Source organism: Oryctolagus cuniculus, chromosome 17 (assembly GCF_964237555.1).
Source record: "Oryctolagus cuniculus chromosome 17, mOryCun1.1, whole genome shotgun sequence".
In the NCBI taxonomy this organism is placed as follows: domain Eukaryota; kingdom Metazoa; phylum Chordata; class Mammalia; order Lagomorpha; family Leporidae; genus Oryctolagus; species Oryctolagus cuniculus.
Genome location: NC_091448.1, coordinates 54,475,766 through 54,499,626, shown reverse-complemented (window position 1 = coordinate 54,499,626; position 23,861 = coordinate 54,475,766). Strand labels below are relative to the sequence as shown.

At 49.8% G+C, this 23,861-nt stretch overlaps 1 long non-coding RNA gene across 1 annotated transcript; it reads right to left on the bottom strand.

Annotated features, from left to right (window-relative positions):
• Nucleotides 1-1,154: 1,154 nt before the first annotated feature.
• On the bottom strand, nucleotides 1,155-21,316 carry LOC138846211 (uncharacterized). The gene is made up of 2 exons (XR_011383666.1): nucleotides 18,059-21,316; nucleotides 1,155-4,482 (listed from the first exon to the last, which is right to left on the bottom strand). It is a non-coding gene; the product is annotated as an uncharacterized lncRNA (long non-coding RNA).
• Nucleotides 21,317-23,861: the final 2,545 nt, after the last annotated feature.

The window sequence follows — 23,861 nt, the reverse complement described above, 5'->3', positions numbered from 1 at the left end:
CCCACAGCCAGCGTCATGATCGCCATCACCACCGAAAGAGTCCATTAATTATGATCTTTACCAAGTGGGCATCTAGCTTAGAGTGAAGACAGCTATACCTCACTTCAGCGTACCTATTTTAAAAATATTTATTTTATTTATTTGAAAGAGTTACAGAGAGAGGTAGAGACAGAGGTCTTCCATCCGCTGGTTCACTCCCCAGATAGCCAGGAGCTTCTTCCGGGTCTCCCACGTGGGTGCAGGGGCCCAAGGACTTGGGCCATCTTCTACTGCTTTCCCAGGCCACAGCAGAGAGCTGGATTGGAAGTGGAGCAGCCGGGACTAGAACCGGCACCCATATGAGATGCCAGCACTTCAGGCCAGGGCGTTAACCCGCCGTGCCACAGTGCTGGCCCCGAGGGTACCTGTTTTCTGTATTGGATCCAGCTCCCGATTCCAGCTTTCTGCTCACCCTGAGAGTCAACAGTAAAGGCTCAGGTAGTTGGGTTTCTGCCACCCACGTTGTAGGCCTGGACTGAGTTCCCAGCTCCTGGCTTCAGCCCATCCTAGTCCTAGGCATATGGGACGTGAACCAGTACATAAGAGCCAGCCCCCTCTCTGTTTCTCAAATAAATAATTTTTTTTTGACAGGCAGAGTGGACAGTAAGAGAGAGACAGAGAGAAAGGTCTTCCTTTGCCATTGGTTCACCCCCCAATGGCTGCTGCGGCCGGTGCACCGTGCTGATCCGATGGCAGGAGCCAGGTGCTTCTTCTGGTCTCCCATGGGGTGCAGGGCCCAAGCACTTGGGCCATCCTCCACTGCACTCCCTGGCCACAGCAGAGAGCTGGCCTGGAAGAGGGGCAACTGGGACAGAATCCGGCACCCCAAGCGGGACTAGAACCCGGTGTGCTGGCACCGCAAGGCAGAGGATTAGCCTAGTGAGCCGCAGCGCCGGCAATTTTTAAAAACTTAACAGGAATAAGTGATCTTTTCAATGTCCTCAGTTTTAAAGTCAAGGAACCAGAGGTCAGGAGAGGGAAGCAACAGTCCTCCATGTGCGCCAGGTCCCAGGCCCGAGGCCAGCACTCCTGCCCTCCCATCAGCTCGCAATGCGAGCAGTAACGTTACTTCAAGCACAGAACAATTGTGTATGATGCTCAATGCTTCCAGCTCCTTTTTATTTTTTTTTCTTTCCCATTCCAGACTCCAACAAGCCTGTCCGAGCAGGCAGGTATCAAGACTCTCATTATCAGAAAGTGTGGCTGGCAAGTGACGACTTGCCCGATGTTCTGAGAAGGAGCGGAGACTGCAGCTGTTCCGGAGCCTTATGCGGGTCCCCCCACTGCTGGACATCGGTGTGTGCCGCAGTGCTAAGAGCTCTGTGGGTCCCACTCTGCCACAGTCCCCGTCCTGCCCTACCACTCACTACCTTTGTGACCTTGGGCAAGTTATCGCATGAGTTCGATCTCTTTCTTCACAGGTGTAGCAACTTACTGGATGGTTTTGAGAAATAAAGAAGGGTAGGCAATAAGAAGCCCCGCTGGCCTAGAGCCTAGCACGCAGTGCAGTGCGCCCTCTGCTAACCCAGTTATTATGATGGGGAGGGTGGAGAGGTGACCCCCCCACCCCCACTGGGGGCGGTGGGCAGAGTGCAAGATAGGCATGCCGATAACAGTTTGGGGCTTCAATTGTGTCTCTAAAGGGTTTCCTCTGGCTGGAGGAATTAACACACCACACAATTAGGGGTCATCAAAGACAATTCAGGAATCCCTGATGTGCCGACAAAACCAGATCTGAATTCCATCTTCTCCAGCTCAGCTGGGCCTCCCTAGGAAGAAAGCACCCCCAAGTATATCCCATACCCCAGCTCTTGACACCAGATTTCTGAGACAAAGAACATTCCTATATCGTTCACAGTGCACAACTATGTCTTTTTTATTCAATTGTTTGGGTGGTTGTTTTTGTTTGTTTAGTTTTTTAGTTTTATTTGAAAGGCAGAGAGAGGAGACCTTTCATGGACTGGTTCACTTCTCAAATGCCTGCCACAGCCCAAGCCAGGAGCCTGGAACCCAATTGGGTCTCTCACAAGGGGGTCAGGGACCCAGGTATCGGAGTCGTCACCTGCTGCCTCCCAGGGTGCACGTGAGCAGCAGAGCCAGGACTCAAGTCCAGGCACCCTGTTACAGGATGCAGGCATCCGAGTGTTGTCTTAACCACTGCACCAAAGGCCTGCCCCAAACTGTGTCTGACACCTCATCAGAATTCTGATTATTGAATGAAGGAATGAATGGATGAGTCTTTCAAGCCTAGGCCCAGATATGTCCTGATGAGAACTGAATAACTGGGGTGGGCATTTGGTGCAGTGGCTAAGTCACTCCAGGGACCCCTGCATTCCGTATCAGGCTGCCTGCTTCAAGTCCCAGCAACTTGGCTTCCAATTCTGATTCCTGCTGATGGACACCCTGGGGGGTAGTAGGTGATGGCTGCAGTAGCTGGGACTCTGGAAGGTATGGATGTGTCCAGACAGGAACCCAAGCTCTCTTGACTTCAACCTCTATTCTCCCCAGCTCATGCTATGGAAGACCCCAGGCAAGGGCCCCTCTGCCTCACTCGCTGTTTTGCAGGAGTCAGAGGGGCCCAGAGGTACCCAGCTGAAGGCACCTGCCCACACCCAGCAGTGATATCTGGGAGACCTGGATTGAGTTCTGGATTGCTGCTGGCTTTGACCTGGCCCAGCTCTGGCTGTTGTAAGGATTTGAGGAGTGAATCAGAGGATGGAAAAAAATCTCTCTTGGTCTGTCTCACTGCCTTCCAAATAAATGAAATTTTAAAAAGGAAGAAGAATTTATAACCATGAATCTTTTCTTTCCTTTCTTCTCTTTCCTTCCCCTTCCTCACCCTTCCCTTTTCTTTTCTCTTTTCCTTCCTGGAGACTGGAAGAAAAAGAAGGGAGTGCAGATGAGTGCTAAGATCTCCTCCCCATGATCTACAAGTCAAATCGCAGCCTTACACCCTCGCCCTTGGGCTCTTCAGCGGGGTACCTCTGGGCCCCACTGACGCCTGCCAAATAGCGAGAGAGGCTCATAGCCTGAGCTAGCGGGTGTAGAGGCTGGAATCGAGAGCTTGGATTCCTGTCTGGGCAAATCTATACCTTCCAGAAGACCTAGGGCGAGCCAGGAAATGTGTCTGAGCTTTATCCTGGGGCTGAGAGTCCTACTACCCACCCACACCCACACCCACACCCACATGACGGGGTTGTTCCAGGTTCCCATGTGATTCTGTGCAAAAATCTTCCCTCAGCTAAGCAGCCCTGCCCAAGTTGAAGGTGGATTGTTGCTGCTATTTTACTAACAGCAATAATAATAATACTGCTATTATTATTAAGTAAAATCTAGCCACCAAACTAGGTCTTTGAGCTCTAGGGCCTCTAGACAGCAGTCTACCATGGCCTACAGCCCCCTTCAAAACAGAGCTTTGCTGCCACCTCCTGGCTGTGGGAAGACATGCTTTCATTATGCAAATGACCAAGACATTGAACTCATTGCGATAGATTAGACACTCCCGGTCAGAGGAGTCCTTGGGGATCACCATCACCCAGTCCAGGCCCCTGGTATTGCAGATGAGAAAATTCAGGTTAGTGGTAGGATCCAGTAACCCACAAAGACTTAGTGTCAGAGCCACACCCCCCAGATCTCTCAGCTCCCACACCAGGGCTCCCCAAATGAAGGTTCATGGAAGGGGACCCAGCAGAATCTTGAGAGAGAAGGCTAGGGTCAGCTGGGCAGAGACAGAATGGTCCCGAGTGATCACCCTGGCTACGGGATGTGAACCGCGGCCAAGGGTCTGCTCCACATTCCTCATTCTCATCATCCCGGGAACCTCTGTGAGGCTGGAAGATGCGTGTTGTCCTGGGAGAGAAGCAGCACCCCCACACAAGCAGCCCTGCCCCTCACAAGGGTTGCTGACCACTCCCTGACTGCCTCTGATGAGATGGTGGCCATGGCGGTTCTAAAGCAAGGTTTTCCCAGATCATCTGACTTTTCCACCTCTCTCTCCCTGCTCAGTGGCCCCTGAGGTTGACATCAATGGCTGCTTGCCCTCTGGTGTGTCCAGCCAATGGGGAGCTGGGATAGAAGAGCAGAGGAAGGGGGAACTTGAGATCAGCATTGATTTCCGTTGTCCCTCTCTGTGGCCATTGGTCCCATGGCCTGTTGGCCACTCCAGTCCACCAGCCCTCTCTGTCTCCAGGCTCTGGTCATCGGTCTCCTTCATCCCCTGTTTGCACCTTCAGGCCTAGTGAAGGTGAAGGGACTCTGAAATGTCAGACCTGGATTTCTGCTTGTCTCCGTGGTGTCCACACCTTCGGAAAGAGTTGCCCTTGCAGCTGCTCCTCCCACGATGCTAGTGTTGATGTGCTACCTGATCCCGGTGGAAGCAGGGCTGACACAGGGCTCCTGTTCGGCAGGGGTCACTGGTTAACAGCTCCTCCTTTGGGGCAGGACCTGCTGACAAAATAAGACCATGATCTCTTGGCTATTTGTAGATAACTCCAGGTGACAAATCCTGTTCAGCTAGGTAATAATACATTCATTTTTAAAAAATTTTATACCCAAACAGGCTTACCTGTTTAAAATCCCATTTCCAACAACCCCTCCCCACCCCTGTTAAAAATCTATTTCTTTGCATCTGCTCAAAAATTAGGGAGAGAGAGAAAGAGAGCTATCTTCCAGCCACTAGTTCTCCACCCAAATGGTAACAACAGCCAAGACTGGGCCAGGCTAAAGCCAGGAGCCTGAAACTCCATCCGGGTCTCCCATGTGAGTGGCAGGGGCCCAAGCACTTGAGCCAACATGGGTTGCCTCCCAGGATGCTTTAGCAGGAAACTGAATCAGAAGCAGAGCACCCAGGACTTGAACCAGCACGTTAATATGTGACACAGACATCCCAAGAAATAGCTTAACCCACTGCCATAAAGCATGCCCCAGTTTCTTTTTTAAAATGTATTTATTTTCCTTATTTCAGAGACAGAGACAAAGGTAGAGATAGACACAAACAGAGACGTCACATTTGCTGGTTCACTTCTCAAATACTCATAATAGCTGGGACTGAGCCAGACCAAAGCCAGGAGTCCGGAGCTCCATCCAGTGCTCCCACGTGCATGGCAGATCCACAGCCAGGAGCCAGGAGCTTCTTCTGGGTCTCCCACATGGGTGCAGGGGCCCAAGGACTGGGGCCATCTTCTACTGCTTTCCCAGGCCATAGCAGAGAGCTGGATCAGAAGTAGAGCAGCCGGGACTCTAACTGGCTCCCATATGGGATGCTGGCACTGCAGGCTGGGGCTTTAACCCATTGCACCATAGCACCAGCCTCCAAAATAGAACTTTTTCATTAGCTACTTTTTTTTTTTTGGACAGGCAGAGTGGACAGTGAGAGAGAGAGAGAGAGAGAGAGAGAAAGGTCTTCCTTTGCCGTTGGCTCACCCCACAATGGCCGCTGCGGCCAGCATGCTGCGGCCGGCGCACCGCGCTGATCCGATGGCAGGAGCCAGGTGCTTCTCCTGGTCTCCCATGGGGTGCAGGGCCCAAGCACCTGGGCCATCCTCCACTGCACTCCCTGGCCACAGCAGAGAGCTGGCCTGGAAGAGGGGCAACCAGGACAGAATCCGGCGCCCCGACCGGGACTAGAACCTGGTGTGCTGGCGCCGCAAGGCGGAGGATTAGCCTAGTGAGCTGCGGTGCCGGCCTCATTATCTACTATATTTTACTACTATCTATAGTCTCTCGAGGTGATCTGTGGTGTGAAAGTACAACCTACACAGTTCTCTCTCTTCCCATCCTGCAATCCGCGACATCTTATCACTGGCATGGAAATAGCCATAGCAGGAATATTTATATCACAGGAGTTGGGGAACTCTACAAAGTGTTGGGGTGGGGGTGGGGGTGGGGGTGGGGGTTGTGTTTGTTAAACATTTACCAGCACACACCAAATGGAACCAGTAAAAACCCAAGCAAAACAACTCTGGCATCTTGAAATCAGAGATACTGGAATAAGCAGAGCCAACCCCACCTCTCAACCTCCCCCAAGGTCCTAGCAGGTGAGCTTGAGCTTAATGAAGGATTTGATTGATCCACGTAGAGCATCAAGCAAGCAAAAGGGAGAGTGCAGGAAGCAAAGTGAAGCCGAAGCCGTGCCTGTCCCAGCTCCATTGCTACAGAGACTACTTCAAAACGGTCGTGGAAAAGTGAATACAACTCAAAGTGTATTTCGATGCAAAAGAAAAAAAAAGTAAATCCGTGCAGTGTTTTTTCATAATGTGCATTTTCTGCGGACTTTTTGAAGACTCCTAGCAGTCTCTCGTTATAAGAACTCGTTCAACTGTGACTGAGAGTCAGCTGCAAGTATCTAGGCAAAAAAGAGAATTTATTGATTCGTGTACGTAAAAATTCCAAGCGTAGTCCGTCTTCAGCTGACTGCATCCACAGATTCGTGGTTGGATCTAGGTTTCTGGATGATCTCTCTCTTTCCATCGCTCGATTCTACTTCCCTCTAAGTCAACTACATTCTCGAAAAGCCTGGGCCACCAGGGTGCTTACCAAACAGCCAGCTTTATATTCTATCTTTTTTGTTCTTTTTTTTTTTTTCCTAAAAGACAGACATAGAGAGCTCCCTTTGGCTAGCTGGTTTACTCTCCAAATACCCACAACAGGCAGGACTAAGCAGAGGCAGGAGCTAGGACCTGGGAATGCAATCAATCCATGTCTCCCAAGTGAGTGGCAGAGACCCAGTTTTTTTTTGTTTGTTTATTTTGGTTTTTTGTTTATTTGTGTGGGGAGCAATTCGGACTAGACTAAGTTACTGGAATTAAGACTTATTCTGTGCATCTGCTCTCCCACAATATGGCGCTGGGAGAGAAAACAGCTTTTACACAGCTGCCTCCAGTTCAACCAATAAACTGTAGGACTTGCTCCTGATTGGAGAGCAGCGTGCTCGGCGTGTGGGCAGCCGAGTTGGGATTGGCAGAAGAGGACTATAAAGGAGGAGAGAGACGGCATGCACCAGGAACATCTAAGGGGAACATCTAAGGGAACACCTGTGCAGCCCCCCAGAGAGCCGGCCGGCGGTGTGCCGCTCCCCTGCGGAAGTGGGGAATGTGGCCAGGGGGAACCGCCCTTCCACGGAGGTGGAAGGGACAGTAGCCAACCCGGGAAGAACCAGCAGCAAACCCGGGGAGGGCCGAGCAGACGAAAGAACAGCGCAGGGTCCTGTGTTGCTCCTCCACGAAGAGGGGGAGCGACATAATGGTGCCGTGACTCGGATATGAAGCCTAGGCAGGGTTCAGTGTCGCTCCTCCATGAAGAGGGGGAGCGACAATTTGTTTGTTTTTGACAGGCAGAGTGGACAGTGAGAGAGAGAGAGACAGAGAGAAAGGTCTTCCTTTGCCGTTGGCTCACCCCACAATGGCCGCTGCGGCCAGCATGCTGCGGCCGGCGCACCGCGCTGATCCGATGGCAGGAGCCAGGTGCTTCTCCTGGTCTCCCATGGGGTGCAGGGCCCAAGCACTTGGGCCATCCTCCACTGCACTCCCTGGCCACAGCAGAGAGCTGGCCTGGAAGAGGAGCAACCTGGACAGAATCCAGCACCCCGACCGGGACTAGAACCCGGTGTGCCAGCGCTGCAGGCGGAGGATTAACCTAGTGAGCTGTGGCGCCGGCCAAGACCCAGTTTTTTGAATCATTGCTGCTGCCTCCTAGGGTCCACAATACCAGAAAGCTGAAATCAGGAGCTGGAGCCAGGAATGGAACCCAAGTACTCTGATGTGAGATACGGACATCTGGGGCTGGCACTGAGGTGTAGTGGGCTAAGCCTTTCTCTGTGGTGCTGGTGTCCCATATGGGGGTGTTTGTGTCCCGGCTGCTTCTCATCTGATCCAGCTCTCTGCTATGGCCTGGGAAAGCAGCAGAAGATGGCCCAAGTCCTTGAGCCCCTGCACCCACATGGCAGACCTAGAAGCTCCAGGTTCCTGGCTTTGGATCAGTTCAGCTCTGGCTGTAGTAGCCATTTGGGGAGTGAATCAGTAGATGGAAGACCTCTCTCTTTCTCTCCCTCTCTGTCTGTAGCCCTACCTCTAAAAAAAAAAAAAATGTAGTCATCTTCATTGCTAGGCTAATTGCCCACTCCCTATATCCTATATCTTCATGTCTGAGACCAGCCTCCCAGCAGCAAAAACCTCCATCTGTACTTTTCTCTAAAGGAAGGAGAGAACTTGCACTTTGCTTATGGCCTTGTCTAAATACTGACAGTTTGTGGATTCTGAAGGCTTCCATAGTCTAGGCAGCTCATGTCAAGAGCCTCGGGTGATCACTGACGTCATACATAAGAGTGTTAATTGTTAACAATGGTAGTCTCACTGTGTACTAACTCCCCATGCAGGACCTCTGTCCTCAATGAGTTGTATTATGAGAGTTAACTGTAAAACTAGTTCTCAAACAGTGTGTGTGTGTGCAAATTGCTGAAATCTTTACATAGTACAGAGCTGATCTTCTGTGTACAAAGCTAATTGAAAACGAATCTTAATGGAGAATGGGACTGGGAAGGGGAAGAGGGATGGGAGTGGAGTGGGAGAGCAGGTATGGTGGGAAGAACCACTATATTCCTAAAGTTGTACTTATGAAATTTGTATTCCTAGAAAAATTAATTTTTTTAAAAACCCGCCTGATTTTCTATGATTTCAATTGCTCAGTATGGTCATGTGCCCACCGTCAGGAAGTGGAAGGAGGATGTGGGGCTTTGATTGGTCAGGTCTGAGTCATGAGCTCTTCCCTGGAGTTTTAGGTGGCACCAGCCCCACCCCAAACCTTTGGGCTGACATGAGAGTAAGGCAGGGTTAGGTCAAGTTCCTATTCCCAGAAGCAGCAGTGTGGAAAACAACAGCAAATGTTGGTAATGGGGGTTCACCGGTCTTGTAGCTAGGGACCACGTTGAGTCTGTCTCTCACTTTTTTTTTCATTTTTTTAAAAAGATTTATTTTATTTATTTGAAAGACAGAGTTATAGAGAGAGGTAGAGACAGAGAGAGAGGTAGAGACAGAGAGAGAGGTCTTCCATCCACTGGTTCACTCCCAAGATGCTGCACCGATCTGAAGCCAGGAGCCAGGAGCTTCCTCCGGGTCTCCCACGTGGGTGCAGGGGCCCAAGCACTTGGGCCATCTTCTACTGCTTTCCCAGGCCATAGCAGAGAGCTGGATCGGAAGAGGAGAAGCCAGGACTAGAACCGGTGTCCATATGGGATACCGGCGCTCCAGGCCAGGGTGCTAACCCACTGTGCCACAGTGCCGGCCCCTGTCTCTCACTTTCGAACCTGGACTGATCCTGCCCTCCCACGGTGTAATCACAACCATGCCATGGCTCCAAACTCCCCGGTACAAGGCAGGCGCTGACAGCAGGCGCCCTAGGAAGGGCAGCTGACATTTCCCTTCCTTCCTTCCTTGCCCTCGCTTATTTTCCCACAAGAGACGCTGCTACCATGGTAAGATCCTCAGACGTAGGCTGTGGCCCTTTCTGCCCGCACTGGTGGATCAGCTGTCACTCAGACCTAATGGACACCTCTCACTCGTCACCGCTTGCTCTGAGAGCCCAGCGTCTCTTAACACAACATCATTTCCTCCCCAGTCCATGGCTCCAATCCCAAGTGGGGCCTCTCCCTGCTGACAGAGGGAGGAAGAGACCACAGCTCAGAGCCGCTGCCTGTAGCCAGGAGCTTCCTGTCCCATGAGTCAGGAAGGAGAGAGCTGGGTGGGACCAGACAAAACATCTGGACCCAAATCAGGACGTGGCTGGGATCCAAACCCAGGGCCGCCCACGGCAGGCTGGTGACCCAGTCAGGGGCCACTGCTCCTGGGAAAAGCAAGCAGACAGCTCATGCCCTGCCACAGCGAGTGGCCTGGGCCTCGCATCACGCCGGGAGCTGTTCTATGCTGGAGAACCCTGCAGTGAAACTGCTAGCAAGGATCAGAAATGCCTCGCTCCCAGAGATACCCCAGACTCCTCTCCCCTACCCAGAGCGCCCCTTGCTCTCTCCCCTGTCTTAGCACACCCCCCCACCAAGTCCTTTGTTTCTCCTGATCGCTCACTTCCCAGTTTCTCCCGACCACCAAACTGACAACTCCACCAATGCCTGGCACTCTCTTCTTTATCTCAGTTCCCTCTACTGCAGACAAGACTGTCCATACTGGCTGCCAGAAGGGTGAATGTGCTCAATAGCAGCTTTAGCATGGCAAGATGATAGCGGGGCTGGCACTGTGGTGCAGTGGGTTAATGCCCTGGCCTGAAGCGCCGGCATCCCATTGGGCGCTGGTTCTAGTCCCGGCTGCTCCTCTTCCAATCCAGTTCTCTGCTATGGCCTGGGAAAGCAGTAGAAGATGGCCTAAGTCCTTGGGCCCCTGCACCCGCTTGGGAGACTGGGAGGAAGCTCCTGGCTCCTGGCTTCGGATCGGTACATTGCGGCCAATTGGGGAGTGAGCCAGCGGATGGAAGAACTTTCTCTCTCTCTCTCTCTCTCTCTGCCTCTCTTCTATCTCTGTGTAACTCTGACTTTCAAATAAATAAATACATCTTTTAAAAAAAGATGATTGCAAACAACCAAGCCTGATCAATAATAGAACACATGATGGTAAGAACAATAATAATAGCGTTGGCATCAATTGGACCCTCAATTGAGAGGTACTGTTTTAAGAGCTTCATTGAGATTGTTTTATTCAGCACCCTTATGCGGTAGATGCTTATTTCATCCTCATGTTATAGGTGTGGCTCAGAGAGGTTAAGAAATTCGCTCCATGTCACACAGCTAATGAGTGATGGGGCCAGCACCTGCCACCACCACGCTGTTCCAGGATTGGTTAGAAGGTATTCTGTACCTTAAGTGGCAAAAGCACAAATGACACTTGGCTACATCGAGATGTGGTATATATTCATGCACAAAAGAAATTAAAGGAAAAAAGTCCAAGTTAACATGGACATACTGATCAGAGTCAAAATGTACCGAGAGCGGTCTGCACTGTGGCTGAATCATTAAAAGCCAGGGTAATTTATTTCTCATGGTTCTAGAAGCTGGGAAATCCAAGATCAAGGCACCAGCAGACTCAGTGTCCAATGAGGGCTCCTTCCTGGTTGGTAGCGCCTTCTGTGCCCCCACACAATGGGATGTAGAAGGGGCTCCCTCAGGCCTCTCCTCTGCCCTCGTAATCCCATTCACGAGGGCAGAGCCTCCTGACCCAATCACCTCTTAACACCAACCCACAGGGGATTAGGGGTCTGTGCATGGATTCTCTAGGACACAGGCACTCAGACCCCAGCTGGAGCTGCCCGGCTTCCCATACCCCCGGCTGCCTTCCTTCTGAGTTGGTTCATGATTGAGAGATGGAACCCCTCTAGTGTGTGCACCAAAGTTTCTGTTCATAATCCCAGCGTGGGCCTTCCCTCTCCCCTCCTCCCACCACGGCCCTGCCCTGTTCCTGCTTGTCTCTGGCAGGCAGGTGCTGCCCCAGAGCACTGGCCACCAAGGGTTTGAGAGGCAGGAATCCAACCAGAGGAGCCAGAACAACTCCACTAGGGCAGGTCCCAAGAGACGTCTGCACAGATCTTGCCATACAGACCTGAGAGCCCAAGTCATCTTCGCTTGTCACACGCGATGCTTCTCCCCTCAGCGCCTGGGAGAGGTACCCAGTTTGTGGCTTTGGCCTCATAGGGCGGGAGGATGAGCAGGTGTGATGGGGCAGGGGGAGGGGGAAGGAAACCTTCAGCGCCCCCTGCTGGTGGTGGCCAAGCATGTCAACCAGGGACCTCATGGGGCTGTTGCTGCCTCAGGTCCCTCTCCCCACTCCACCAAGGCTCCGAGCCTGCCTTCCACAAACCTGGTCACCACCTCTTCACACAAGGCCAGGGGTCATAAATTAGAGATCTGTGGCCTCTGATGTAATGGACCGGCCCAATTTTAAAAATTATATTACTTGGGGCCAGCATTGTGGTGCGATGCCGGCATCCCAATTTGGAGCACCAGTTGGAGTCCCAGCTGCTGTGCTTCCAATCCAGCTCCCTGCTAATGCACTTGAGAAGGCAGTGGAGGATGGCCCACGCACGTGGGCCCTGCACCCGCATGGGAGACCCAGAGGGAGTTCCAGGCTCCTGACTTCAGTTTGGCCCAGCCCTGCCTGTTGTAGCCTTTTAGGGAGTGAACCAATGGATGGAAGATTCTCTCTCTCTCTCTCTCTCTCTCTCTCTCTCTCTGGCTCTCCCCCTCTGTCACTCTGGTTTTCAAATAAATAAATAAATAAATCTCTTTTAAAAATGTTCGGAGATGGTGGGAGGGACGTTATGGGTGGGAAGCCATTGTAATCCATAAGCTGTACTTTGGAAATTTATATTCATTAAATAAAAGTTAAAAAAAAAACCCTAAAAAAAATGTACGGAGACATCAGGAAAAAAAACACATTCAGAGCTGGCGCCGTGGCTCACTAGGCTAATCCTCCGCCTTGCGGCGCCGGCACACCGGGTTCTAGTCCCGGTCGGGGCGCCGGATTCTGTCCCGGTTGCCCCTCTTCCAGGCCAGCTCTCTGCTGTGGCCCAGGAGTGCAGTGGAGGATGGTCCAAGTGCTTGGGCCCTGCACCCGCATGGGAGACCAGGAGAAGCACCTGGCTCCTGCCTTTGGATCAGCGTGGTGCACCGGCCACTGCGTGCCAGCCGCGGTGGCCATTGGAGGGTGAACCAATGGCCAAGGAAGACCTTTCTCTGTCTCTCTCTCTATCCACTCTGCCTGTCAAAAAAAAAAAAAAAAAAAAAAAAAAAAAAAAAAAAAAAACACATTCAGGGCAATGAAATGGGGTTTCTAATGTATCTAAGTCTTCATTTCCCGGTAAAGCTGAGCGTAATTTTTTTTTTTAACAGGCAGAGTTAGACAGTGAGAGAGAGAGACAGAGAGAAAGGTCTTCCTTCCGTTGGTTCACCCCCCAAATGGCTGCTATGGCCGGTGCACTGCACTGATCCGATGGAAGGAGCCAGGTACTTATCCTGGTCTCCCATGGGGTGCAGGGCCCAAGCACTTGGGCCATCCTCCACTGCACTCCCGGGCCACAGCAGAGAGCTGGACTGGAAGAGGAGCAACCAGGACAGCATCTGGCGCCCCAGCTGGGACTAGAACCCGGTGTGCCGGCGCCGCAGGTGGAGGATTAGCCAAATGAGCCGCGGTACTGGCCGGGTGTAATTTTTTAAGCTGTTTACCCTCTATACCCTCCCACAAAATGCATTTTACAGGAACTTCTGGAAAGACAGCTTTGGCTCAGGGCTGGCTTTGGGGGAGTGAGATTAGCTCTGGGCAGCACTGAAAAACGGAAGAGGGGACTCCAGGGTGGTGGGATCGAGAGCCTTGAGAAGGGTGTCCCGTAGGGTCACAGCGTCAGCAGTCCTCCCTGCTCTCCCCAAGTGCCCCAGGGTGCGGAAGGGGTGAGTGGCGGAAGGGAAGGAAAGCCCAGGATCCTGCTGTTGGATTGCACTGGCTCTGGACGGGTCAGCAAGGAGCGCCCAGAGGGCGGAGGGCACAACAGGCACAGCCGGGCGGGGGTCCAGGTTAGGCAGATGCACACTGCACTGTCCAGCCCTGCGGTGATTTCCTTCTTCCAGCCTCAAGAGCTTCCCAGAAGCATGAGCCATCTGAAAATTCCCCCAGGGCTGGAGCCAGCCCAGGACACACTGAAGGAAATGCCTCCAATGCCAGAAAAAGGAGGGAGAGGAGAGAAGAGGAGGTGCTGGCTCTGGGGCGCGTAGCATCCATAGGGCCAGCCTGGATTAGGGTTGGGGGTGAGGAACCATTGCCTCCTCGGGAACAGATGAGGGCACCAGTCAAGTTTGCCTAGAGAGGAATCCTTGGGAATGTGAGTGTGATGGCTAGCAGCAGAATGGAAGCAGGACAGCTAGCTGCAAGTGTTTCGGTAGATGCTTGTGAGAAAAGAGAACACGCTCGCGCTGGCCGCGGCGGCCATTGGAGGGTGAACCAATGGCAAAGGGAAGACCTTTCTCTCTGTCTCTTCTCTCTCTCACTGTCCACTCTGCCTGTCAAAAATAAAAAAAAAATTAAAAAAATTTAAAAAAAAAGGAAAGAGAACACGCTGTGTGTCGCTCTGGTCTAGTCTTGTTATTCTAAGTGTGGTCCATGGTCCAGCATCAATCTCCCTCGAATGCCAGGGAATGAAGTTTCTCAGCCCCCCTACCAGACTTAGGGAATCCCAACATGCACCTTGACAACGTGCCCAGTGACCTGCGTGCACGCTGTGTTTGAGAAGCAGTTCCACTCAAGTTGTGAACGGGCTTCCTTGGGGTAAGTACAGAAACTGAGAGTGTTTGGAAACCTTTGAAGCAACGCCGGGTTGCCCAAGTTCATGGTCAGTGGGCCCCGTCCCACTGGGCAGGAAGCAGCTTGCACACTGCAGAGCTGAGTGTTCGTCGTGTCTGGTTGGCCCACGTGGTTTAGAAAGACAGTTTGAGATGCTGCGATCAGATGAGTGGTTCTGAAACGTTGGGAAGTCTCAGAAACCCCAGCGTTTCTGACCCACGAGTTCTGGGGTTGGCGCTGAGAATCTGCATGCGTAACAAGCCCCCAGGTGACACTGATACTGCGGGCCCAGGGACCACACGATGAGAACCACCACTCAAGCTTAGCAGACAGGTCTAGACCAGTGGGAAAGTGATAACAGGACCCAGATTCTAGCCTAATGGAAGGAAGAATGTTCTAGCAGCCAACTTTGTTCATTGTCATTAACATACTTAATTAGCTGTGTGATTGCCTAACATAGAAATGAGTGAGCTCACTGTTTACAAAACGCTTTCACACTCCTTATCTCCCTTAGACCTTATAATAACTCTGTGAGCTGAGTTGGTATATTAGAATCCTCTGTTTGAGAAATGAGGAGACCAACTTGTCCAAGGTCAAATGGCAAAACAGGTGAGGTCATCTGGTGGTTCAAGTGGCGCGGAGGGGCTTCCCTCCGGGCAAGGTTCATTCTGACATTGGGTGGCAGTTTGAGTCCATGGTCTGAAGACCCCTCCCACCCTGAGGGTGGGAATCCCATCCAGCTGGCTTCCTGGGAGTTCATGCAGATCCAGCCATTGTTCTCCTACAATAAAACGTGTCAGCATTTGGAATATCTGTATAACTCAGGGAGCCAACGTCTTCCCACTGGCTAATGGGTAATGTCACAAGATCATACATTGTTGCAAGATGCACTCAAAGTGCTAGGCAGAGCTGTGGCTGGTAACATAGCGGAGTATGAAACCGTTAGTGACGTGGTCCAGATTTCCACTGAAACTGACTTTGTGAACTACCAAATGTCAAAGGTTGCTGTACAATCAATGAACTGCATCCACAATTATCAGAAAAGCCATGAAAATATTCCTTCTTTTATAACTACATACCTATGTGAGGCTGAATTCTCTTTACACACTTGCCCAAACAACTCATTACAAAATTTTCTAGACAGACACAGACACGAAAATCAGTTGTTCTCTATTAATTCAGAAATTCAAGAGATTTGCAAAAATGTAATACATACTTCTCACTAGTGTTCTTGGCTTCAGAAAATAAAATTATTTTTCATAAAAGGGTACTGCTTATGTTCATTATAATTGATTAGTGATTGCTATTTTAAATAAATTAAACATTTTTAATTTTTCCGTTTTATTTTCTAGTCTAGTACGTATCAATATCTGGAACACTGGTATAAACATAATGTAAAGTTCCTTGGTATCAGGGCTGGTGCTGTGGTGTAGTGGATTAAGCCACTGCCTGCAGCGCCAGCATCCCATTTGGGCGCCGGTTCGAGTCCCAGCTGCTCCACTTCTGATCCAGCTCCCTGCTGATGGCCTGGGAAAGCAGAAGATGGCCCAGGTGCTTGGGCTCATGCACCCATGTGGGAGACCTGGAGAAAGGTCCTGGTTCTTGGCTTTGGATCAGCCCGACTCCAGCCATTGCGGCCACCTGGGGAATGAACCAGTAGATGGAAGACCTCTCTCTCTCTCTGTCTGTAACTCTATCTCTCAAATAAATACATTTTTTTTAAAAAAAGTTCCTTAGGGTCCACAATAATTTCCAAGAGTGTGAAGGGTACCTGCTTCTACAGCACACACACTGAAATTGGAAAGCTGCAGGGATGAGTGTTGCCCCTCTGCAGGGTGACACGCAAATTCATCAAGCTCTCTATTTTTAAGGATTAGGAATGCTTTCTCCATAAAGAAGTGACAGATGAGGAGACGCATGTGTTTATCCTGGCTTGAACATTACACAATATATGTGTCAAAACATCTCATGGTACCCTGTACATGTGCACAATTTTTATGTATCAGTTAAAAACAAAAAAATAGGGGCTGGTGTTTGGTGCAGCAGGTGAGATGCCAGTTGAGTCACATATCCTACACTGGAATGTCTGAGTTTAAGTCCCAGCACTGCTTCCAGTTCCAGCTTCCTGCTAATGTGCACCCTGCGAAACAACAGCTGATGGCTCAAGTAGTTGGGTCCCTGCTGCCTACATGGAAGACCTGAATTGAGATCTAGGCTCCTGGCATTGGGCTGGCCCACACCCAACTGTTATATGCATTTGGAAAGTGAACCAGCAAATCATTTACTTATTTATTTGAAAAACAGAGAGAGGGAGAGAGAGCCAGAAAGAGATCTTTCATTAGCTAGTTCACTCCCCAAATGGCCACAATGGCTAGGGCTGGTCCAGGCTAAAACCAGGAGCCTGGAGCCCCATCCAGGTTGCTTCAATGGGTGGCTAAGACCCAAGCACTCAGGCTCTCTTCCACTGCTTTCCCAGGCACATTAACAGGAAGCTGGATTGGAGGTGGAGCACCTAGGACTCGAACAGGCACTCTGCTTTGGGATGCCAGCACCATCTCCTATTTCTTGGCTTTAAACAATCATAAAACAATTAAGGAAGAAATATTTCCAGTCTTACCGAAACTTTTCCAGAGAACAATAACAAAAGTACATGCCTGTTCATTTCATGTGGCTAGTATTATCTTGGTATCAAAGCAAAATAAGTCAATTTCATTTGTGAACATAAATTCAAAGAATTCTAAAAAAAAATTAGCAAACTGAATCTACCAGCACATATATAAGAAAGATAACCCATCCTAAGACAAGTTAAGGCTCATTCTAGGATTATGTTTGATTTAACATCTGAAAATCAATTCATGTTAATACATTATAGGGGGCCGGCGCCGCGGCTCACTAGGCTAATCCTCTGCCTAGCGGCGCCGGCACACCGGGTTCTAGTCCCGGTCGGGGCGCCGGATTCTGTCCCGGTTGCCCCTCTTCCAGGCCAGCCCTCTGCTGTGGCCAGGGAGTGCAGTGGAGGATGGCCCAAGTGCTTGGGCCCTGCACCCCATGGGAGACCAGGAAAAGCACCTGGCTCCTGGCTCCTGCCATCGGATCAGCGCGGTGCGCCGGCCGCGGCGGCCATTGGAGGGTGAACCAACAGCAAAGGAAGACCTTTCTCTCTGTCTCTCTCTCTCACTGTCCACTCTGCCTGTCAAAAAAAAAAATACATTATAGGAACAGATTAAACAAGAAAATATATATGATAATTTCAACAGAGGCAGGAAAAAAATGCTTAATGAAATTCAACATGATTTTTAAAAATGCTTTCTCAAGCCGGCGCCGTGGCTCAATAGGCTAATCCTCCACCTTGCGGCGCCGGCACACGGGGTTCTAGTCCCGGTCGGGGCGCCGGATTCTGTCCCGGTTGCCCCTCTTCCAGGCCAGCCCTCTGCTGTGGCCAGGGAGTGCAGTGGAGGATGGCCCGGGTGCTTGGGCCCTGCACCCCATGGGAGACCAGGAAAAGCACCTGGCTCCTGGCTCCTGCCATCGGATCAGCGCGGTGCACCAGCTGCAGCGCCGGCCATTGGAGGGTGAATCAACGGCAAAGGAAGACCTTTCTCTCTCTGTCTCTCTCTCTCACTGTCCACTCTGCCTATCAAAAATTAAAAAAAAAAAATGCTTTCTCATAAACTGGGAATAAAAGGGAACTTCCATACCAAGATCAAAGAGATGCTTGAAGAACCTCACAACAACGTCAGACTGAATGGGAAAATGTAGGAAGTTCTTCCTCTGAGATCAGAAATAAGAAAAACAGGTCAACGTGAATCATTCCTTATTTCCTTTTTTTCTTAAAACAATTATTTATTTGAAAGGCAGAGTTAGGCCGGCGCCGCGGCTCAATAGGCTAATCCTCCGCCTAGCGGCGCCGGCACACCGGGTTCTAGTCCCAGTCGGGGCGCCGCATTCTGTCCTGGTTGCCCCCCTTCCAGGCCAGCTCTCTGCTGTGGCCCGGGAGTGCAGTGGAGGATGGCCCAAGTGCTTGGGCCCTGCACCCCATGGGAGACCAGGAGAAGCACCTGGCTCCTGCCTTTGGATCAGTGCAGCGCGCCAGCCGCAGCGGCCATTGGAAAGTGAACCAACGGCAAAGGAAGACCTTTCTCTCTGTCTCTCACTGTCCACTCTGCCTGTTAAAAAAACAAACAAACAAACAAAAAAACAGGCACTGAAAGGCAGAGTTACGGGGCGGGGGGGGGGGGGGGGAGAAAGAGACAGAGAGAGAGAGACAGAGAGAGAGAGTTATCTTGCATCCTCTGGTTCAGTCCCTAAATGACTGTAAAGGCAGGGAATGGTCAGGCAGAAGCCAGGAGCCTGGACCTCCACTGGGGTTTCCCACATGGGAGGCAGAGGCCCAAGTACTTGAGCCATCCTCTGCTGCATTCCCAGGCAGGTTAGCAGAGAGTTGGGGCAGCTGGGACTTGAACCTGTGCTCATGTGGGTTGCACATGTCCCAGGCAGAAGCTTAACTCATTGCACCACAATGCTGGCCCCATCCTGACTCATTATTTCTGTGTAGCAAAGTATTACAAGTCCTACCCAAAACAGCAGGAAAAATGAAATAAAAATACAAGGATTCAGAAGGAAAGAACAAAATCATCATCACTTGCCGATTAAATACCTAAGATGTTCCTGAGAATCAACATCTGAAATGTTGGAATTACTAAATGGGCTTCACAAGGGAGCTGCTTTCAAAAATCAAAGTATTCTACGTGAAACTAGGTATGCTGGAACTGAAACAAGACATTAGTGGAGAAACTGGTGAAATCCAAACAAAGTCTAGAGTCTACTTGTTACTAATGCACCCAAATTAATGCCTGTGTTTTGATAAATGTCCCGTGGTTACAAGAGATGTTAACATTAGGGAAGACCATTGATGGCTCAAGTACTTGGGTTCCTGCCACCCGTGTGGGAGTCCTGGATTGAGTTCCGGGCTCCTGACAGGCATTTGGGGAGTGAATCAGTGAATGAGAGTGAGCTCTTGCTGTTAATTTCTCTCTCTATCCTCCCAATAAATAAAAAAGTTAAACATAAAATATTAGGAAAGACTGAGGCTTTACAACTTTTCTGTAGATCTAGAATTATTCCCAATAAAAAGTTTATTCATAAAAACTCTTACAAATCAAAATACTAACATAAGTTGCACTTGTATGAACTGGCATCAAAAAGTTTGAGAATGAGTTTATTTTTTAAGTATGCTGCTTTTAACTGAGTTTTTAAAAATCAAGTATCTGGGGCCAGTGCTGTAGCGTAGCAGGTTAAACCTCCACCTGGGGTGCCAGCAACCCATATGGGCGCCAGTTCTAGTCCTGGCTGCTCCACTTCCAATCCAGCTCTCTGCTATGGCCTGGGAAAGCAGTAGAAGATGGCCCAAGTCCTTGGGCTCCTGCACTTGCCTGGGAGACCTGGAAGAAGCTCCTGGCTCCTGGCTCCTGGCTTCAGATCAGTGCAGCTCTGGCTGCTGTGGTCAATTGGGGAGTGAATGAGCAGATGGAAGACCTCTCTGTCTCTCTCTCTCTCTCTCTCTCTCTCTCTCTCTCTTTCTCTGTGTGTGTATGTGTGTCTTTCCCCTTCTCTCTCTATAGTTCTGCCTTTCAAAAAAATAAATGTCTTTTTAAAAAACTCATTGCAAAGCTTTACTAATCAAAATAGTATGGTGCTAACATAGTGGATTAGAATATAGAGAAACCAGAAATAAATTGTCACATATGTGTTAATGATTTTCAGCAGGTTTCCAAGACTATTCAACGGGGGAAATGATGGTCTTTTAAACAAACAGTACTGAGAAAACTGAACATCCACCTGTACCTTTACCTTATATTATAGGAAAAAATTAACTCAAAATGTTAAAGATCTGAGCACAAGACCTAAAACTATAAAACTCTTAGAACACATGGACTCATGGCTTCCTGACATTGTCAAAGTTTCATGACATTGAACCTGGCAATGATTTCTTGGATATCATGCCAAAGACCCGGAAATAGGAATAAAACTAGATAAATTGGGCAATATATAATCACAAAAGCTGTTGTGTATCAAAGAACACAAACAACAGAGTGACTCAATTACAGGATGAGAGAAAATATTAGCAAATCTTGTATCTAATAAGAGGTCCATATCCAGACTGTATAACGAACTTCTATGACTGGACAGCCACAGCAACAAACCTGATTGTAAAAAGAGAAAAGGACTTGAATAGGTGGTTCTCCAAAGAAGATACACAAATGATCAACAAGCCCAGGAAAATACGTTCAATATCATTCATCATGAAAGAAATGTTGATTTAAAAAAATATATTCCTGAGGATTGCAATTATAAAAAAAAAAAAAGAAAGAAAACAAGAAGTGTTGGCCAGGATGTGAGAAAAATTGGAAGTCTTGTACACTGTTAATGGGACCATACAACGATACAGCTATTGTGGGAAAAGTGTGGCAGTTCCTCAAAAAAAATCAAAATAGAATCACCATAGGATCCAGCAATTCCATTCCTGCAGATACACTCAAAACAAAAGCAAAATCCCCCAGATGAGCAAAGTGCTGTGTATGTATGTAACAAAATGTTATTCAGTCTCCAAAAAAAAGATATCTTGGAGTATGAGAGCGTTATACTAAGTGAGATAAGGTCATAGGAAAGAAACAGCATCTTGTTCCGCTTACATGAGGTGCTCTGTGTGGTTGAAATCATAGAGACAAAGAGTAGAATGTGTGGGAGGGAAAAAAAAAAAGAGTGTGGGAGGGAAAAGCAAACAGTTGTTGAATGGGTGCAGAGTTTCAGTTTTACGAGATGACAACGGTTCTGGAGATGAATGGCGGTGATGCTTCCTTACACAGCAATGGGAATGTGCCTGATACGGATCTGCACACTTTAAAATGGCTACGATGGCAAATGTTAGGTTATTTACCATATTTTTAAAAATTTAATTCTAGGGGCCGGAGCTCTGGTACAGCGGGTTAAAGCCCTGGTCTGAAGCGCAGGCATCCCATATGGGCGCCGGTTCTAGTCCCAGCTCTCCACTTCCGATCCAGCTCTCTTCTATGGCCTGGGAGAGCAGCAGAAGATGGCCCAAGTCCTTGGGCCCCTGCACCCACGTGGGCGACCTGGAAGAAGCTCCTGGCTCCTGGCTTCGGATTGGCGCAGCTCCAGCCATTGCAGCCATCTGGGGAGTGAACCAGCAGATGGAAGACCTCTCTCTGCATCTCTACCTCTCTCTGTATCTCTGTCTTTCACATAAATAAAAAAATAAATATTTGAAAAAAAAAAAAAAAGATTGCTTCAAAAGGCAAGGAGGAAGCTTCTCAGTGAAAAGGCTGAGTCCCAGCACAACAGATACCAGATACAGGCAGAGGGACAGAACTGAGCTTCAGATGGCGAGCGTGCCAGAAAAGCTGGCAACTTCGATGCACCTACAGAACCCAAACTGGCATTTGTCAACAGGATCAGAGGGACCAACGGCGTGAGCCCCAAAGTCCAAAAAGTGCTTCTTGGCCTTCACCAGATTTTTTTTAAGGAAATTTTTTTATTTATTTTTTTGACAGGCAGAGTGGACAGTGAGAGAGAGAGACAGAGAGAAAGGTCTTCCTTTGCCGTTGGTTCACCCTCCAATGGCCACCACGGCTGCAACAGATGCACAGCGCTGATCTGAAGCCAGGAGCCAGGTGCTTCTCCTGGTCTCCCATGGGGTGCAGGGCCCAAGGACTTGGGCCATCCTCCACTGCACTCCCTGGCCACAGCAGAGAGCTGGCCTGGAAGAGGGGCAACCGGGACAGAATCCAGCGCCCTGACCGGGACTAGAACCCGGTGTGCCGGTGCTGCAAGGTGGAGGATTAGCCTTGTGAGCCACGGCACTGGCCCTTCACCAAAGCTTAAGCAGCACCTGTGTTAAGCTCAGCAAGGCCTTGATTGGCATGCTGAGGATTGTGGTACTGCATGTGGCATGGGGGCCCCTCAGTAAGCGAGCTGATTTGCACGTGTAGCTATGGCCAAATCAATAAGAAGCAAATTGCCTGGGCTGCTTGCCCATTCTCTTGGTAAATGTGCATATCATCCACATGGAAAATCTGATTCATGAGATCCGTTCTATTGGAACACACTTCAAGGAGGAAAATAACTTCCTGTGGTCTTCAAATGATCTTGTCCACAAGGTGGGATGAAGAAAAGACCACTCGTTTAGCCGGCGCCATGGCTCTCTCGGCTAATCCTCCGCCTGCAGCGCCAGCACCCCAGGTTCTAGTCCCGGTTGGGGCACCGGTTCTGTCCCAGTTGCTCCTCTTCCAGGCCAGCTCTCTGCTGTGGCCCAGGAGTGCAGTGGAGGATGGCCCAAGTGCTTGGGCCCTGCACCCCATGGGAGACCAGAAGGAAACACCTGGCTCCTGGCTTCGGATTGGCGCAGCGTGCCGGCCATAGCGGCCATTTGGGGGGTGAACCAACGGAAGGAAGACCTTTTTCTCTCTCTCTCTCTGTCTAACTCTGCCTGTCAAAAAAGAGAAAAAGAAAAGAAAAGACCACTTGTTTTGCAGAGGGTGGAGACGCTGGCCTTAGGGAAGATCAGATCATCAGGCTTATTTATTTATTTATTTTTTTCTGACAGGCATAGTGGACAGTGAGAGAGAGAGACCGAGAGAAAGGTCTTCCTTTGCCGTTGGTTCACCCTCCAATGGCCACCGCAGCCGGCGCACCGCGCTGATCCGATGGCAGGAGCCAGGTACTTATCCTGTTCTCCCATGGGGTGCAGGGCCCAAGTACTTGGGCCATCCTCCACTGCACTCCTGGGCCACAGCAGAGAGCTGGCCTGGAAGAGGGGCAACCGGAACAGAATCCGGTGCCCCGACCAGGACTAGAACCCAGTGTGCCGGTGCTGCAAGGCGGAGGATTAGCCTAGTGAGCCACGGCGCTGGCCCAACAGGCTTATTAGAAGCATGAATTCAGGTGTCTACCTTAGCAGTCTTGTAGTCTGGCAGATGCAAAGCAGCAACTGCCCTCAGATGGAAACACACTGTTGTACTGGTGACATTTGTTAGCTTGCCTCCCCTCCTCTTAACTATTGTGACAATTCTTGGTGTGTGACAAAATTAAACTAAACCAACAGCCCTCGCATGCACAATCAGGGTCAGTCTGTATTGCGTGAAACACTTCCACCAGTTGTCTTTTTTTTTTTATTTATGAAAAAAAGAAATCTTTTGATTTGAATTGTGCTAGGAGTCAGAACAGGCTGCTGTTCTATGAAAACCTGTCTCACAGGCCTTTGCACATAATTTGTAGGTAGTTCAGAAGAATTCCACTTAGCAATAAATAAACTTAGTTGCTGAAATTCCATGTCTCCGGCTTTGGCTTCCTGTACGTGATGGTATAAATGTGTTGTGTTCCTTTTCCGTTCCATTTTTGCTCTTCTTTGGCATCATTTGCCCCTATTTAGGTGAGTTATTAGTAATTCCACAGCATATTATGAATTTTGTGGGGGGAGAATAA